The sequence below is a fragment of the Hevea brasiliensis genome, chromosome 4 (genome assembly GCF_030052815.1).
Source record: "Hevea brasiliensis isolate MT/VB/25A 57/8 chromosome 4, ASM3005281v1, whole genome shotgun sequence".
NCBI classification, from domain to species: domain Eukaryota; kingdom Viridiplantae; phylum Streptophyta; class Magnoliopsida; order Malpighiales; family Euphorbiaceae; genus Hevea; species Hevea brasiliensis.
In genome coordinates this window covers 13,397,598-13,414,687 of record NC_079496.1, presented here as the reverse complement: position 1 = coordinate 13,414,687, position 17,090 = coordinate 13,397,598, and the positions used below count along the sequence as shown (strand labels likewise).

Below are 17,090 nucleotides of genomic sequence, written 5' to 3'. Positions count from 1 at the left end.
CCTGATTGATAAGAAAAACTTACTTGCAAGATTGTTGATTCAGAAGAGAATTCCAAATTAATAAACCCTATGAGCAATGTAGGCTTCCAAATCAATATCAGTAGGAATAAACAAGGGGTATTTGCAAAAATCAATGGACTTCCTCTCTTCCAAAATCTAAATAGCAACACCTTAATCCAAATTTGTAAGAACAAGTGCAAGCCCTACAATACCCACAATACCAAATTCAATATTGTTACCATCAAACACAAGAATAAATCCTATAACCACTCTTATTACTTATATTACCAGTAATACCCACCTCAAAATCAATGGCAATATGACCAACAACCACAAAACTACACTTATTACCAACCTAATAATGAGTCCTCACCTAGGATTTCAGCAACACAAGAAGCAGCACAATGGTGACAATACGTAGGTATCGTTGCAAGTAGTGCAGCAACGTAAAAGAGTGTTTTCCTTGGGTATGGTGTTTCCAATCGATTTGATTAAATTTATATTGGAGGTTGAAGAAAGAAAACGTAGTAAGAAGGATGGTCATTTAGGAAGGGTTTCTATTTGGCAGTTACATTAGAAACACATTAGGGCTTTAGGAGTTAGAAACCTCTTAGAAATAGGAATTAATAATAACAGCTGGAGGGAAAAATAAAATCTAAAAAAGAAGTTAATTCATTTACAAGGACCTTTTGTCCTCGTGAAAGACTTAAAAAAAATTCATTTAAAATTTTGGATATAACGACCAATGTTTTATTCTTTAACTAGATTATTTTATAACAGTGGTTAAAATTTTATATAATTACAATCAATTATATTATTAGTTGTTATTTATATATCATTAACGAGGAAATTTTAATTCTCTCATTGATAATTGGTCGTTAAAAACTATAATTCTTGTAGTGCATTCTTCACGCAGATCGCTTTACAGGAGCCATTGATGAGTTTTTGGGAAGGATAAGAGTAGGGTTTGGTGAAGGGAGAGGAGATTTGAGGGGTTTTTATAGACTAGGAGGGGTGGAGATGAAGGGTTTTTCCTTTATGAATGGGTTTAATGCGAGGGGTGCATTTAAAGAGCCGTTAGGACTCTTCGTTTCGCGCATTTCATACCCCAAGAGTTGCGTTTATGACATGATACACGGGTCGTGTATCACTACACGGGTCCCGACATGTAGGGCCGTGTAAATTTCTGCCTAAAAATTTCAAATTCTGTCATAGTACACGGCCCGTGTAAATGAGCTCTGGGACCCATATAACTTTCTGTCTCTCGAGTTGCTTTACTGGACATGTTACACGTCCCGTGTCAAGTAGAAAGATGACCCGTGTGACTTTCTATCCTAAAGTTATTCTGTTGGCAACATTACGAGGTCCGTGTACATTGGGCTATGGACCCGTGTAACTTTCTGTCTCCCTCAGAGTTAAAATTGCAAGAAATTTACGGACTTCCAGAAAGTTACATGGGGCGTGTGAAACTAGTACACGACCCGTGTACTTTTCTGATTTTCTAAATTTTTCCCAAATGAAAATTTTTATTATCACAACACGTGAAATGGATGCAAAGGTTAGCAATAGAGCTACTTCCCCGATTTTGTTCAATCTTCTCTTTTGTGGTTCTGACTTGGTGATTCCTCTCCTCTCTTGTTGTCTACTCCCTCTTGCTTTTTCGGAAGGTTCTACAAAATGAAATACTAATGAGTTTAAACAAAAATCAATATGAAAAAGGAAAAGAAGAAAAGTTCAGAAAAATTTTGGGTTGCCTCCCAAAAAGCGCTTGTTTATAGTCATTAGCTTGACTTTGCTTTCATCTTTCATGGCCTGTCAGTAGGATAGTCGAGGGTGCAATTGACTCCCTTCTCTATGGGTTCTCCTTAAAAGTAAAGCTTCAGCCTCTGCCCATTGACCTTAAATGCTCCTGAGATTTCGCTCCATACTTCTACTGCTCCATGTGGGAAGACTTGGGTGACCTTAAAAGGTCCAGACCATATTGATTTCAGCTTCCCTGGAAAGAGTTTCAACCTAGAGTTGAATAACAGGACAAGGTCTCCTTCTTTTAGTTCCTTCCTTGCTATGCGCCAGTCATGCCATCTTTTGGTTTTATCCTTAAAGATTTTGGCATTTTCGTATGCATCCTGTCGAATTTCTTCCAACTCATTCAGTTGTAGGAGCCTTTTTTCACTAGCAGCTTTGAGGTCAAAGTTTAGGATCTGAATTGCCCAGTAAGCTTTATGTTCAAGTTCAACAGGGAGATGACATGATTTTCCATAAACCAGTCGAAAGGGTGTTGTGCCAATTGGGGTTTTATATGTAGTGCGGTATGCCCATAGTGCATCATCTAACTTCATACACCAGTCCTTCCTAGATCTGTTTACAGTTTTCTCTAAAATCCGCTTCAGTTCCTTATTCAAGATTTCTACTTGGCCACTGGTTTGAGGATGATAAGGTGTGGCTACTTTGTGAGTCGCTCCATACTTTTTCAGTAGTGTTTCGAATTGTTGGTTGCAGAAGTGACTTCCTCCATCTCTGATTATTGCTCTTGGTGTGCCAAACCTTGTGACGATATTCTTCTTAAGGAACCTTGTGACCACTCTAGCATCGTTGGTTGGTGTGGCTATTGCTTCTACCCATTTTGACACGTAATCAACACTAACCAAAGTATACTTGTTTCCATGGGAAGAGGGGAATGGGCCCATGAAATCTATCCCCCATACATCAAACAATTCTACCTCAAGTATATCATGTAGTGGCATTTCATTCCTTCTTGAAGTGTTACCTGTTCTTTGGCATTGATCACAAGCTAGCACAAAGGATCTCACATCTTTAAACAAATGTGGCCAGTAAAACCCTGCTTGCAAATCTTAGCCGCTGTTTTTGTGGTGCCAAAGTGTCCTCCATATAGTGATGAGTGGCAATGCTGGAGGATGTTTTCCATATCTTCCTCTGGCATGCATCTTCTTATCAGCCCATCATTACATCTCTTGTACAGTAGATGTTCCTCCCATGTGTAATATCTCACATCATGTAGGAATTTCTTCCTTTCTTGATAAGTCATGTTTGGAGGCAATACCCTATATACAAGAAAATTAACAAAGTTAGCATACCATGGGGCCTTGGAGAATGCAAGTAATTGCTCATCAAGGAATGAGTCATCAATTGGCAAATCCTCGAAGTCCCCTGTGTACTCTAATTTCAGCCTGAAAAGATGGTCAGCTACTACATTTTTTTATCCCTTTTTATCCTTAATTTCAAGGTCAAATTCTTGTAGGAGTAGAATCCATCAAATCAGCCTTGGTTTTGCTTCCTTTTTATTCAAAAGGTATCAGATTGCAGCAATATCTGTGAATACAATGACTTTTGACCCAATTAGGTAAGATGTGAATTTGTCCATTGCAAACACCACTACTAGGAATTCCTTCTCTATGGTAGCATAATTGATTTGCGCATCATCGAGTGTCTTGCCAGCATAATAAATGGTGTGGAGCTTTTTATCTTTTCTTTGCCTGAGCAAAGTTCCAACTACAAAGTCACTCGCATCGTACATCACCTAGAATGGTAGCTCCCAATTTGGTGGCTGCATTATTGGTGCTGATATCAGGGCTTCTTTGATCCTGTTAAAGGAGACAAGACAATTTTCATCAAAATTAAAGGGAACATCTTGACTTAACAGGTTGGTAAGTGGCTTAGCTATTTTGGAAAAGTCTTTAATGAATCTTCTGTAGAACCCTGCATATCCCAAAAAGCTTCACACTCCCTTGACTGATGTTGGTAGTGGCATGTTTTCAATGATCTCAATTTTTGCCTTATCAACTTCAATTCCTCTTTCTGATATCAAATGTCCCAAAACTATACCTTCCCTTACCATGAAGTGGCATTTTTCCCAATTTAGGACCAGGTTTGATTCTTCACATCTTTGTAACACTTTAGATAAATTAGCTAGGCAATCATCAAAAGTAGTTCCATAGACAGAAAAATCATCCATAAAAACTTCCATGGTATTTTCAATATAATCAGAAAAAATAGCCATCATGCATCTTTGAAAGGTAGCAAGGGCATTACAAAGACCAAAAGGCATTCTCTTATATACAAATGTTCCATAGGGACAAGTGAATGTTGTCTTTTCTTGATCTTCTGGATGAATAGCAATTTGAAAGAATCTTGAATACCCATGTAGATAATAGAAATAAGAGTGTTTTGCTAACCTTTCTAACATTTGGTCGATGAAAGGGAGAGGAAAATGGTCTTTTCTAGTAGCACTGTTTAATTTCTTATAATCTATGCACATTTGCCAACCAGTGACTACCCTAGTAAGGATTAGTTCATTGTTTACATTTTGGATAACAGTTGTCCCACCCTTCTTAGGAACTACATGTACTGGACTAACCCATTTACTATTAGAAATTGGGTATATGATACCTACATCTAATAGTTTTAAAATTTCTTTCTTGATTACTTCTTTCAAGTTTGGGTTAAGTCTTCTTTGGTGCTCGATAGTGGGTTTACTGTTTTCTTTCATAGGTATCCTATGCATATAAATCGAGGAGTTGATCCCTTTTAGGTCTTCTATTTTGTACCCTATGGCCTTGCTATGGATCCTAAGTTCTCTTAACAATTTTTCCTCTTCTAACTTAGACAGGCTAGCATTGATTATAACAAGATATTTAGAGTTTGAGTCCAGAAATGTGTACCTTAGTGAGGAGGGGAGAGGTTTAAGCTCTACCTGTTTGGTGTTTTCCTGGAGCTTGTCCTTGGGCTGTTCCTCTTTTAACTCCTCCATCTCGGAGGCCTTAGCTAAGGGTAAGGGTGGATGAGCTACTAACTGTTGTACACAGGTTGCTATTTCTGTATTTTCATCATTCACTGTGTGGCTGTGCACAATGCATACTTCAAGAGGATCTTTAGGATGTGTCTTATGAAATTCCTCTTTAACTTGTTTGTCAATTATGTCAACCTTGAAGCATTCATCAAGTTCGAATTTGTGCTTCATTGTGTCAAACAAATTGAATTCCACTTCTTCTTCTCCTACCTTGAGGGTTAGTTGCCCATTTTTTAGGTCTATGATGGCTCTGGCGGTTGCCAAGAATGGTCTTCCCAAGATGATAGGGATTTGAACATCTTCTTCCATCTCAAGGACAACAAAGTCTACTGGAATGAAGAATTTACCCACTTTGATAGGGATGTTCTCGAGTATGCCTACTGGATATTTAATAGATTGATCATCCAACTGCAATGAGATTGTTGGGGGTCTCAGCTCTCCGATCTCCAGCTTTTTGCATATTGATAGAGGCATTAAACTCACGCTTGCCCCAAGATCACAAAGGGCCAAGTCTATTTTCTTGTTGCCAATGAGGCAGGGTATGGAGAAGCTTCCTGGATCTTTCAACTTTGGAGGCAGTTTGTTTTGTAGTATGACACTGCATTCCTCTATTAGAGCTACTATCCCATAGTCTTCCAGCATTCTTTTCTTTGACATAATTTCTTTAAGAAACTTGCCATAGGATGGCATCTGAGAGAGTGCTTCAGTGAAGGGGATGTTGATATAAAGTTTCTGTAGAACTTCTAAAAACTTCCCAAACTGCTTGTCCAATTTGGCCTTTTGAAATCTCTGAGGAAAAGGTAGGGGGGGTTGGTATGGCTCTGGTAACTTCTTTTTCTTCCCTGCTTCCTCTTCCTGATCTTTCTTGGCTTCTTCCTCCTTTTTCTCTGCTTGGCTTTCAGATTTTTCTATGGTTTCCTCTGTCGGTTCTTCCTCTGGTTGTACTAGAGTTTTCCCACTCCTCAATGTAACTGCCTTACAATGCTCCCTTGGGTTCATCTCTGGTTGACTAGGCAGTTTACCAGCAGCCTTGCTTGAAGAACTTTCTTGCTGAGCAATTTGATTTTCCAGCATCTTGTTATGGATAGCAAATTGGTCCATTCTGAAAGTCAGCTGTTTAATCAATTCATTCTATTGTTGTTGAGCTGCTAGGAACCCTTCCATCATGGACTCCATGGCCATCTTCGGTTCAAGTTGCTGAGGTTGAGGAGGTGGTGGTGTTTGTGCAAAGTTTTAGCCTCTGTTCTGAAATCCAGGGGCTGCTGGTGGTTTGTACCCCTGTTGCTTATTTATTGGCTGATTCTGTTGATTAGACCATGAGAAATTTGGGTAGTTCCTCCATCCTGGGTTGTAAGTATTTGAATATGAATTATTATGCTGCCTCTGGTTGAAGTTTCCTCTATTATTCACATAGTTCATCTGTTCTGTGGGAGATTTATTGAAACTGTTATATTCTGAACTCATGTATCCTCCTCCATAGCTATCCTCATGTTGACTATTTGTACCAACTACATTTGCTTGCATTCTGTCGAGTCTCTTTGTGATCTGATCAAATTGAGCATTTATCATGCTTAGGGCGTCCACTTCCAGGACCCCTGCTGTTCTCCTTGCATTTCCTCTTTCATTTGACCACTCATAATTATGGTATGCAACCCTCTCTAGAAGTTCAAGTGCTTGTGTCACTATTTTCTCCATTAAGTCACCTTCTGTAGCTGAATCAACTGTGCTCCTTGTAGAGGGTAGTAACCCATTATAGAAATTTTGCATTAGTAACCAATTCTCTATGCCACAGTGTGGACATTCCCTCTGCATGTCTTTATATCTTTCCCATGCATCATAAAGTGATTCACCTTCCTTTTGTCTGAAGGTGTTGAGCTCAAGCCTCAGTCTTGTAGTCTTTGCAGATGGAAAATACCTTGCTAGAAAAGCTTATGAGAGGTTTTCCCAAGTGGTGAATGTTTCAGCTGGTTGAGAAAGTAACCACTTCCTTGCCCTGTCTCGAAGGGAGAATGGGAATGCTCTGAGTCTTATGGCTTGATTAGAAACTCCATTCATCCTGAATGTATCACATAGGGCAAGAAAGCACTGGAGATGATAGTGTGGATCTTATGTTGGTGAACCTTCGAACTGCTGAATTATTTGAAGCCATGCTGGTTTTAATTCAAAGTTGTTGGCTTCCACTGTGGGTCTAGTGACACTGGGTTGAAATCCTTGGACAGATGGAGCTTCTTAGTCTCTCAAGAGTCTTATTCTGTCATTATTATCGGCCATGGTTGGAATTTTAGGATCTTCTTGATCGTGCTCTTGATGTTTCCTTTCCCTCCTGATGGCTCTCAGAGTTCTGTCTATCTCCGGATCACAATCTAAAATTTCTTCTTCTGGCCTTGTTCTGGTCATATACCAGGTTGGGCACCTGAGAGAAAATAAGAGAGATAAAACCAGTAAAATAAAATTAGATAATAAATATAATTGCCTAAATCAGCTAAATTGCCTATCGCTTGATATTACTAAAGCCAAAATCCTCGGCAACGGCGCCAAAAACTTATTTCGCTGGTTTTACAACCCCACAAGTGCACAGATCACTAATAAGTAATAAAGTGATGAGTAAAGTATCGTTCCCATGAGTAATTTGATTAGTAAGTACCAATTTACATAGTAATTTTGACTGTATAGGCTATCGAATACTTAGGGAATGAAGTTTGTTATCCTTAAACACTAGAATGGTAAACTTAAAATGAAATAATTTATTTAAAACAATTCCAGAATTAAGATTTCACACTTGAATCTTACTAGAAATGTTACCTCGTTTATTTACGGGATTGAGGATCATTTGCCTTGATGGAAATCAGTTCTAAGTTATCCTAAGTCCTCTCTCAAGGCACCTATGGTATATTCTAATTAACTTAAACCCGACTCTCGTGGTGATCAAATTAATTAAAATCCTTTAAGGTCTTTGACCAATTTTGAAATTCCACAAAGGTGTTAGCCTATGTCTAGGTTAGAATTCCTAGGTTCAAGATCTTGATTTCTAATATTAATCTTTACCTTTCAGTCCTTCAATTAATATCTACAATCAATTCTAAGTGGGTACTAGCACTTAGCATGCATTAAGATCATAAGAAATTAAATCAAGGAATAAATCTCAAATCCAATAAATAAAACTTAGTGTTCATCCATAATAATGATTACAAGCATTACTCTCCCAATTCCAGAATAAGAAAACTACTCACTCATGGTGAGTTCAGCAAACATCATGATAAAAAGGTAAAGACAGTAAAAAGAAAATCATATGAAAGAAATAAAATAATAAAAATCTATTTAAGGAGATGGAATGAAGGAATCGAAGAGAGTTTGCAGCTTTGATCTTGTGGAGCTTCAGCTGGAAAACTCCTTTTGATACTGATATTCCTATCCTCAAGACGGCTGGAGAGAGTGCAGAATGTGAGTCTCTCTAAAACTCCTAAAAGGTGTTGTCCCCGCCCCCCCCCCCCCCCCCTCTTTGGGATGTTTTCTCTTTCTATTTATAATAGCTGTTCTAGGGTTAGGTCATTTTGAGTCCCAAAAGCCTTAGGAGTCTGATTTGTATGTGTAAATAAGAGCGAGAATTCGGGTTTGAAAACTTGCTGCTGCATGATATATGGCCCGTGTGTCACTACACGGGTCCCGACATGTAGGGCCGTGTAACTTACTAAAGTGGAATTGCGGAGTCTTGCATTGGCACAGAGACTTACATGGGGCTGTGCTGGCTACAAGGCCTGTGTACTTTTGTTCTCAGAAAGTTTTTCAAGCTTGTGCCCAGCAGAGACTTACACGGGTCCCTTTAGATTACACGGGTCCAATTACACGACCCGTGTACTTTTGTTTCTCCATTGGCTCTCTGGCTTTCTTCTGGTAGAAGGTTACACTGGTTTGGGGCTTGGCTTACACGACCTGTGTACTTTGTATCAGCAGCAATTCTCAGTCTCTTGACCTCTCCAAGCTTCCCTTTTGCACTCCTATACTCTGGGGCTTCACCCAAACACCTGAAATGATGCAGAAAACATGGAATAAAGGGCTTGATAATAGAAATTACAAAAACTAATGAAATCAACTATTATGCATAAGATTACTTACCTAAATGCTATGAGATAGTATACAAATATGCTTAAAAACATCTATACAGTTCAAGTGTATCAGCCGTGTACTCAGACCCATGTAAATCATAGAGACCTGTGTAAGCTTCTGCCCGGCTAGGTTTCAAGAAATTTCTGAAGAATAAAAGTACACGGGTCATGTACTTGGACCTGTGCAACTAGCTATGCCCAGTGTATGCTTCTGTGTCATTGCGAGATGCAGCCTTCAGAGCTCCAGTGAGTTACAATGGCCCTGGGCAGTGTAGTGACACACGGGCCGTGTATCACGTGGCCATCAGTTTCCTGAATTGGTTCCAACTCCAGCTTTGATAGAAAAGAGAGACTCCTAAGGCCTTGAGGATTCTAAAAACCTAACCCTAGATCATTGAATATAAATAGAGGCCACAGAAAGTAAAAGAGGGAAAGTCGTATAATAACACTTTCATTATTTTCCTACAGTAAATAGAGGAGAAGGATATTAGTATCGAGGAGGAGACTACAGCCAAAGTTCCACAAGATCAAAGCTGTAGATTCTCTTCGATTCTTTTATTCTATTTCTTATAGCGGATTTTTATTGTTCTTCATTTTATTTTCATTATGTTTGCTGAACTCACTATGAGTGAGTAATTTCCATATTCTGGAATTGGGAAAGTAACACTTGTGATTATTATTATGGACAAGTATTGAGTTTTATTTGTTAGATTTGAGTTTTGTTCTTTGATTTAATTTCTTGTGATCTTAATGCATGCTATGTGTTGGTACGCACTTAGTATTGATTATAGATATTAATTGAAGGACTGAAAGGTGAAGATTAATATTAGAAAATCAAGATTTTAAACTTAGGAAATCTGATCTAGAAATAGGCGGATGACCTTTGTAGAGTTTCATAATTGATCAAAGATCTTAAAGGGTTTTATTAGGACTAATCACCAATGAAAGTAGGGTTTGGCTCTAATCGAAACACACCTTAGGTGCCTTGAAAAAGGACCTAGGATATCCTAAGCTTAATTTCCATCAGAGTAACAATCCTTAATCCAATGAATAAACAAGATTAAAATCCACAATAAGATTATAGTGTGAAATCTCAATTCTGGAATTGCTTTCCATAGATAGTTTTATTCAAGATTTATTTTCAACGTCCAAAATAGGTTTAATATACCCTTCATTCATATTCGGTAACCTAAACAGTCGAAACTACTATGTAATTTGGTACTTACTAACTAAATTTCTCACGGGACGATACTTTACTCATTACTTTATTACTTGTTAGCGATCCATGCACTTGCAGGATTGTAAAGCCAGTAAACAGATATTTGGTTTTAATGAGCATTATAGTGAATAAAGGTGGATTAAAAGCCTCGTTACATTCTTATATGTACACGTTTGATTGCCCTTTGATGACGAGGTTTATATTTTAGCACTATACTATCTTTGGGATAGCGCTTGGCATACACATAGCTTTTAAGGTGTATACCAGGTGTTCGCCCTTTGGGGGTAACCCTGTACATGTGTATGACTAGTTTGTTATTATTTGCTCCCCTAGAATGCTGCCAGTAGTATCATCATTATCATTAGAGTCAATTAACATCATCATTAGCATCAGCATTAGCATAAGTATTAGCATTAGCATCACTAAATAGTCATTTTCATGGAGTCACCATTTGCTGCTCTAGGTGGATGCCAGCCTATTTGCCCTTTTGGGGCTGCTCTATGAATTGTGTATGACCAATATATTGCTCCTATAAATTGGGATTCCAGCATTTGTTCTTTAGGGGGCCAAGTCATCAATGCAACCCAAGATGCCAACAGATCTAACAGGATACATTTATTAGTGTATGGGGATTTATGCCTTGCAAATTAATTTAGAGCAACTACTTTGTATTGGGGCATAATGAAAAGAGTAGAGCTATTAAATGAGTATGTGATTTGTAGAATGAGAAGTATTACGGGAGATTAGACTATGAATATATATAATAAATTTTCTTTCTTTGAGAAATATGAGACTATTGTACTGTATGAGTATCAAGGTTCGACTTAATAGTGTAATTGATAATAATAATATGCCATCAATTATGGAAATTACTCAATTGTGGTGTTTATATGCAATAGGAAACATAAAAATATAGAATAGCATGTTATAATTGTATTATGTGTATGGTGAAGAAGTATCTAGAGTTGAAATCAGAGCACTGATTATAAAGTGAACTCTAATAACAATAGCATTAGGTTTTATCTTGTCCTACTAGGTTTTGAAGTAATTGGTACATGATAGTTCATTTAAGTACATGGAGAAATAGAAATTAATTTCAATGGAAGCATGGTTGTTTTGGATTAGACTTTGTAGTTCCTTAAGCTGTGGAATTTCAAGGACGAAATTCATTTTAGGGGGAGAGAATTGTAATACCCCAATTTTTGAGACAAAAAAAAAAGGTTGTCATTAGAAATAGAAATAAAATTTAAAAAGTTTTGAGAAGAAAAATTTAATTTAAACTTGGACTTGAAAGAAAAGTTTTAGAAGTTTTGTTTAATTTGAACTTAGACTTGAAAGAAAAATTTTAAAAGTTTTAGAGTGAAAAATAGGATTTTTAGAGAATTTAAGGACCAAAAGGGATATTTTTCTTTTAATGGGTAGCTAGCAACTGTGGGTCACATGATGGACTCCTTTAGTACCTTAAAAAAAAAAAGAAAAATAAATAAATAAATTATGAGCTTTTGGATGAAAAATTGAAAAGTTGAAGGACCAAAATGAAATTTGGTTTAAAAAGGTGGATAGCAGGTTGCATACCGACGTGACTCCTCCTACAGGTTCTATAAAAAAAAAAAAGAATCGGAAGAAGAATTGAGAAAGAGGAAGAAAAGGGGAAGAAAGGAAAAGAAAGAAAGAAGGAGAAGAAGAAAAGGGAAGAGGGAGGAAAGATGACTAGATTTTTGGAGTTTCTCTAGTAAGAAAGGACATAAACAAGGGAAAAAGAAAGATTTTAGTCTGGGATATAAAAAATTTGAGAGAGAAATAGAGAAGAAGGTGAATAGTAGCAGAAGCAAGACTCTGTAAGGGCAATAGTTCTCCCATTTGTTCAGGTGAGTTTGGTAGATTTTTCACTATTAATTTTTGGATATGGTTAAGTACTGTATGTCTAGAATGCATGATTAAAATTTTAGAAATTTTCAGCAATTGGATTTGGACTTGGCTGTCTAGATCTAGAATTATGAACTCAGGATGTTGAAAATTGAGAAAAATAAATAGTTAGTTAGAATGCTCAAAAAATTATAAAATTTGGTAGAGATGATCTTCAAGATGTTGGGGCTGTTGTGTTGAAAATTTTTTGGATTTTGGACTTGTGATTTATGAGATATAAATTATTTTATATGAGTGGTCTAAGTAAGAATTGTTTTTAAAAAATTCAGATTTTGAAGAACATTTTGGTATCTCATGATGTAGAGGTGTTTTGATGCTAAAATTTTTACTGATATTGTATTTGGATGTCTTGAATATATTGATAAGTGCATAATTTATTAATTTTACTCCTATCACATTTAGTGTTTCTAGGGTATCTTTATGCCTAATTCAGTTGATTAAAGTATAATTATCTATTAGGCATATATTTAGAGAGTTATTGAAATAATTATGTTAAATGGAGAAATTTTTGGCATTGGCATTAATTTGACTCTTGCTGTATTTTTCACAGTTTTGGTGAAGTTCCAGAGCATAGAAGTGTAAAAGGAAGCTTGGAAAGGTAAAAGGATTGAGAAGTGTTGCTGATACAAAGTACACGGGTCGTGTAAGCACAACCACGGACCCGTGTAACATTCTGCCAGAAGAAATCCAAAGAGTCAAGGAAGAAACAAAGTACACGGGCCATGTAACTTGACCCGTGTAAATCCTAGAGACCCGTGTAACCTTCTGTGCCAATGCAAGACATACCCATTCAGCTCCACATGAGCCAATGAAAAAGAAGAAGCAAGGAGCAAAAGAGTCTGAAGTTCCTGAAGTTGAGGTAAATACTGAACCTAAACTGAATAAGGTTAATAATTCTGTTCTTCCTCTACTCCCCTGCAGGTTGGCCAAGACGAAGAAAGAAGAACAAAAGAAAGAAATTTTGGAGACTTTCAGGAAGGTAGAGGTTAATATACCTTTACTTGATGCGATCAAATAAGTCCCCAGGTATGCTAAATCCCTTAAGGAATTATGCACTAGAAGGCGCAAGTTGAGGAATAATGAGAAGATCAATGTGGGGGAAAATGTGTCAGCATTAATTCAGCGAAAATTACCGCCTAAGTGTAAGGATCCAGGTTCATTTTCTATTCCCTACAAAATAGGTGATTCTAGATTTGAAGTTGCAATGGCAGATTTAGGAGCATCTATTAATGTTATGCCAAATTCAGTTTTTTAAACTTTACATTTGGGTCCTTTGAAAAGAAACCAGTGTCATTATTCAGTTAGCTGATCATTCTAATGCTTACCCATTGGGAGTAGTTGAGGATGTGTTGGTGCAGGTTGGAGAATTGATTTTTCCTATAGATTTTTACATTCTGGATATGGAGGATAGTGTTCTCACATCAAAGTTAGCTTTGATTTTGTTTGGAAGACCTTTCCTAAAAATTGCCAAGACAAATATTGATGTGGATGATGGTACCTTAACTATGGAGTTTGATGGAGAGAGTGTCAGATTTAATATCTTTGATGCCATGAGGTATCTTGCTGATGATCATTCTGTCTTTTCTATTGATGTGGTTGATACATTTGTGCAGGATGTTTTTGAGTTAAGCATAGAGGATGAGTTAGAAGTGGTGATTAGTCAAGGAATTCAAGAAGTCAGTACCAATCTGCCATTAAGTGTAGACGTTCAAGATGCAGTAATAGCATTGCAGTTATTACCTCCTGTTCTGAAAAGGTATGGAGTATCAAAGATTAACTTACGTGCATCTCACACAAAATTGTTACCTTCTGTTGTGCAGGCACCAGTTCTTGAACTCAAGCCTTTACCTGAGCATTTAAAGTATGTTTACTTGGGAGACAATGAGACACTTCCAGTTATCATCTCAAGTAATTTAACAAAGATTCAAGAAGACAGATTGATTAGAGTTCTGAGAATACACAAGGAAGCAATTGGATGGACAATAGCTGACATCAAAGGTATAAGTCCATCAATGTGCATGCACAGGATTTTACTGGAGGATGAGGCTAAACCAAGTAGAGAAGCTCAAAGGAGGTTGAACCCACAGATGATGTGAAGAAGGAGATTTTAAAGCTATTGGATGCAGGAGTTATTTACCCAATTTCAGACAGCAAATGGGTAAGTCCAGCCCAAGTAGTGCTAAAAAAATCAGGAGTCAATATGGTAGCAAATCAAGATAATGAACTTGTTCTAACAAGGATTCAGAGTGGATGGCGAATATGCATAGACTACCGCAAGCTGAATTCAACAAGGAAAGACCACTTCCCAATGCCATTCATTGATCAGATGCTTGAGCGGTTAGCAGGTAAGTCTTATTTCTGCTTTCTCGATGGCTTTTCTAGATATAATCAAATTGTGATTGCACTAGAGGATCAAGAGAAGACTACCTTCACTTGCCCTTTTGGAACTTTTGCTTTTAGAAGGATGCCCTTCGAGCTTTGTAATGCACCTGAGACATTTCAGAGATGCATGATGAGCATATTTTCATATTATATTGATAGTTGCATTGAGGTGTTCATGGATGACTTTACTGTGTATGGTGATTCATTTGACGCATGTTTACATCATTTGACTTCTGTTCTTGAGCGATGCATTGAGAAAAATCTTATTTTGAATTATGAGAAGTGTCATTTTATGGTGGAACAGGGGATTGTTTTGGGTCATGTTGTCTCTAATAAGGGTATTGAGGTGGATAAATCTAAAATTGATTTAATTGTGAACTTACCCTACCCCACAACTGTGAGGGAAGTATGCTTTTTTCTTAGTCATGGTTTCTATCACAGGTTCATTAAAGATTTCTCTAAGATAGCATTGCCTTTGTCTAGACTCTTGCAAAAAGATGTTTCTTTTGAGTTCAATGAAGAGTGTAAGGAGGCTTTTGACAAATTGAAATCTGCATTGATATCACCCCCTATTATCCAGGCTCCTGATTGGACTATACCATTTGAAATTATGTGTGATGCGAGTAATTATACAATGGGAGTAGTTTTAGGGCAGTGTGTTGGGAAGCTCTTTCATGTGATTTATTATGCATCCAGAACACTCAATTCAGCTCAGCGTAATTATTCTACGACCGAAAAAGAGTTTTTTGCTATAGTTTTTGCTTTAGATAAATTTTGGTCATATTTGCTTAGTTCTAAAATAATTATCTTCTCTGATCATGCAGCATTGAAGTATCTCTTGGCAAAGAAGGAAGCAAAACCAAGGTTGATTAGATGGATCCTTCTGCTGCAAGAATTTGATCTTCAAATCAAGGATAAGAAAGGAGCTGAGAACCTCGTAGCAGATCATTTGAGCAGGTTAGTGACACAAGAAGAGCCAATTCCTTTGCAGGAACTTTTTCTTGATGAGCAGTTATTTAAATTGCAAGGTATGATCCCTTAGTATGCTGATTTGGTGAATTATTTGGTTACTATGGTTGTGCCTTTTAATTTGATTAGAGCTAAGAAAGAAAAATTAAAAAGTCAGGCTAAGTATTATGTGTGGGATGACCCGTATTTGTGGAAATTTTGTTCAAATCAAATTATTAGGAGATGTGTTCCTGATAATGAGATGCAATCTATTCTTGCTTTTTGTCACGCCTATGCATGTGGAGGTCATTTTGGACCAAGAGAACAGGTAGAAAAATATTATATTGTGATTTTTACTGGCCCACTATATTTCGTGATTCATATTTGATTTGCAAAAATTGTGAACAATGTCAAAAAATAGGAAGTTTAACTCGTAGGAATGAGATGATTCAGAATTCAATACTTATTTGTGAGATTTTTTATGTGTGGGGTATTGATTTTATGGGTTCATTTCCTTCTTCTTTTGGGTTTATTTATATATTACTTGTTGTTGATTATGTTTCGAAATGAGTGGAAGCCAAAGCCACCAGGACTGATGATTCTAAAGCTATTGCAGGTTTTATAAAGTCAAACATTTTTAGCAGGTTTGGAGTTCTTGAAGCTTTGATCAGTGACTGGGGCACACATTTTTGTAATAGAACTATTGAGGTACTGTTGTGGAGATATGGTGTTTTCCATAGAGTATCTATAGCTTATCATCCTCAAACAAGTGGGCAAGTAAAGGTGTCTAATAGAGAGATCAAGTCTATTTTGGAAAAAACAGTGAAGCCAAATAGAAAAGATTGGAGCCTTAGACTTGATGACGCTTTGTGGGCTTACAGGACTGCTTATAAGACACCGATAGGTATGTCCGCATACAGATTGGTATTTGGTAAGTTATGTCACCTTCCTGTTGAGTTAGAACATAAGGCTTATTGGGCTGTTAGACATTGTAATTTGGATTTGGATACTGCTGGTGTGGAAAGAAAATTATAATTGCAGGAATTAGAGGAAATTCGACTTGAGGCTTATAAGAATTCTAGGATCTATAAAGAAAAGACCAAAGCATTCCATGACAAACTAATTCTAAGGAAGCAGTTTGTGATTGGGCAAAAAGTTTTATTGTATAATTCTATATTGAAGCTGATGCCTGGTAAGTTGCGTTCTCATTGGATTGGACCCTTTGTTGTTACTAATGTGTTTCCTTATGGTGTAATTAAAATTCAAAGTTTAGGAACTAACAAGGTGTTCAAGGTCAACGGTCATAGACTTAAGCCATTTTATGAGGGGTTTCAGGAGCATACAGTGGAGGAGCTCAAATTGAGTAACCCAATTTATGTGGATTAAGGAGCTTTGCAATGTCGAGCTAACGACGATAAACAAAAGCGCTTCTTGGGAGGCAACCCATGGGTGGCTTGTTAGCTACAATTAGATTTGTTTTCTCCCCTTGTCTTATTTTATTTTATTTTCTAGCATTTTTTTTTCTTTTCTTTTGCATTTGGGCTTTACATTGGAGACAATGTAAGTTTTAAGTGTGAGAGAGGAGAAATTTGTGGCTTTAATTAAAAAAAAAATCGTTCTCATAAGCTTGATTCATGATTCTATATTAACTCTCAAAGAGAAGTGCTTTGTCCTTGAAATAACTTTTCTATTTTAGTTTGAATTT

General features: G+C 37.0%; 1 non-coding gene across 1 annotated transcript; it reads left to right on the top strand.

Moving 5' to 3' along the window:
• The first annotated feature begins 6,590 nt into the window (after positions 1 to 6,590).
• On the top strand, positions 6,591 to 6,697 carry LOC131179759 (small nucleolar RNA R71). Its single transcript, XR_009148645.1, has one exon. It is a non-coding gene; the product is annotated as a small nucleolar RNA R71 (small nucleolar RNA).
• The last annotated feature ends 10,393 nt before the right edge of the window (positions 6,698 to 17,090 follow it).